The sequence below is a fragment of the Camelina sativa genome, chromosome 20 (assembly GCF_000633955.1).
Source record: "Camelina sativa cultivar DH55 chromosome 20, Cs, whole genome shotgun sequence".
NCBI classification, from domain to species: domain Eukaryota; kingdom Viridiplantae; phylum Streptophyta; class Magnoliopsida; order Brassicales; family Brassicaceae; genus Camelina; species Camelina sativa.
In genome coordinates, this window is record NC_025704.1 from 17,260,565 (window position 1) to 17,263,392 (window position 2,828).

Below are 2,828 nucleotides of genomic sequence, written 5' to 3' on the forward strand. Positions count from 1 at the left end.
CAAAGAACATAAACCCAGAAATAAATAAAAATTGCATAATAATAAAGATGAAAAGGAGATAAATGTTTTATTAAAAAGAAACAATAGCAAAATGTAAACAGAATTCAAGTTGAAAGAATAACAAAAACTGGAAAAGAAATCCTAAGAAAAGTGTAGAAACGGTTCTTGCCTCCATTTCTCGAAAATAGGGTTAAGAGGAGGTATTTATAAGGAAACAGGTTGACCTAGATACGTCGGCAGGTATACGACCATGCTGCATGAGGTGGAACTCGAGCTCCACTTCGGATGCATGATCGGATAGGTGATCGGGTGGTTCCATTCTTCGATCTAGATGTATATACGCTCACTAAAACAGGAATAACTCTTGAACAGCACATCCAATTGGCTTCAAATCACCACCTTTGGAAAGAGAACTCGATATCCAATAACTTTGATGAAGAAATCAGAAGCTGAATCCCACCGTAAAATCTTCATTTGAGTCGATATTTGAAGGTCCCGTCATGAACTCGATCAGGTGCTATGTGGCAATTATCGGGTGGTATGGTCGGGTGCTTCCTTTTTCCTTCTTTATGCTTCTGTGTAAACCCTATAAATGTAACTAGTTCCTTCCTTGTGATAGCTGCAACTTGTTAACCCTTCTTTTTGCTCTTTTTAGGCTCTAAAGTACCTGTTTTCATCCAAAATGCACAAATGCAAGAATGCTGCACCCTAAATGGCCTAAATGTGAATCCTACAGTTAATGACCTAAAAATTCTAAGGTTATGGTATATATAATGCAAAATATGGACAAAAAAAGATGCTTAAAACATGTAAATTAGAGAGTTATCAGACCCCCAAACTTAGATCTTGCTAGTCTTCTAGCAAGGAAGTAGGAGGATGAGGTTTGAAAATGGAGACTCATAAACTTTTTATGCTAAGCGAAGGATTCAAGCTATAGTCCTTAAAGATAGTTTAACGGTGCTAAGATCAATCAACATACTTACAAATATTTTTCTATGCTTATTACCATGCATCGATCTAGTTCAACCTCCAACTAAAAGTAAAGACTTGCAATTCCAAAGAGCATCTCTTTCACATTCATTAAAGTGTTTGGCGAATTCTTGCAAATGGAAGGTGAATCAAGCTCAATCGGTTTCAAGGGTAAGGCTTTTTGGTAGGGTGGTTTCAAACAATATATTTGGGTGGTTTTCTCTCAAAAGATGGAATGCTAGACATTTGTGAAAACTATCTAAGATTGAGAACAATTAGGGCATACAAAGCTTAACTCTTGATAATCTACCCTTTTCACATTCACTTTCTTTATGTCCAACACCTTAAAATAAAACTGCCTACAACCTTAATTTTAACTCCCTTTTTTTTTTTTTACAAAAGATTCTAACTTTGAAGCTAGCTCTCTTTTACAAAATTTGTTTTTTCTTTCTTTGCTATACTCCCATTTTTTGTTTTCTCTTTTTTTTTTTTTTTTTTTTTTTCTAGGNTAGGAGGCTATAGCAAGACCCTTTTTTTTTTTAATTTTACTTAGAGCTAATTAAACTGAATCTTAGGGACATTCTTCTTTGGTTTCTATTTTATTCCTCAACCCAACCCAAATAAACACGCTAACCACCTATCTTTCAAAACCGATTCTATTAGCTAGTCCAAATGATTCTAAACTTAGCTAAAACAAGAACCAGTTCTTTGTCGTTCTCAATACTCTCAAGGTTTCACAACCTATAGCACAATGAAAAGGCCTCAATCAACAATTCACAACAAGGTTTGAAAGAAAGGTTTGGGTTCAAGGGTAGGGAAAAACAAATCGGGTTAAACGAAAAGATTGGCAAAAATGGAGTGTTAACCCGAGTTTAGAGTTACCATGAGCAAGTATTCAAATTCCATAAGCAAGACAATTTAAGTTCAGGTTAAGTCCAATAATATAGAGATGATTCAATGTTCAAGCAAGTGGAGGAAGCTTTCAAAAGACACAAGGTTTTAAACAAAGATTTTTCATTTTTTTCCAAGGATTATTCTAGCAACAATGAACTGTGATTAAGGGCTATAGCTTCAATCCTAAGATGCATATGTGACAATCCTAAATGAAGCAATCTAGACTCAATCCTAATATGTAAATGCAACTACATGAACACTCTTTTTATTTAATTTTTCAAATTATTTGAGTTTTTAATGCAAATAGATGCAGACTCAAATGAATAAAACTAGCATGCAAAAATTTGAAATAAAAAAATAAGAAAATAAAACACAACCTTTGAGTTCTCTATGGGTTTTTCGTGGTTTCTATGGCTGGGTTTTGCTTCTGAGGATGCATGGATCGGATGGGAGAAGCTTGGATGCGATTTTTAGAGTTTTTGATTGAAGGAAATATGGTGTCGACCGACACCAACGCGAGGATGATTCAATGACCTTGGCGAGTGTCGATCGACACCATGTAGAGCTGTCGGTCGACACATCTAGGGTTTTTGGGGATGTTGATCAAGGTGTCGGTCCACACCATATTGAAAGTGTTGATCGCCACCCTCTGGTGTCGTTCGACACCAGATTGCAAGTGTAGATCGACACCCTCTGGTGTCGGTTGACACCCTTCTGTAGTAGCAGTTGATGATGCAAATGCTTTGTATATTGTCTGGTTTGTTTTATTGTTTGTTGTTTGTGGCATGAAGAGATCTTATTGCTTGTGTGGATAGCCCAATAGATGGGAGGATTGTCTCACTGAGTGTTTATTAAATACTCATGCATCTCAATTTGTGTTTGTGGAAAATACTCATACTCATGCATCACAGTTCATTGTTGCTAGATCAATCTCTGGAAAAAATGAAGAATCTTTGTTCCAAACC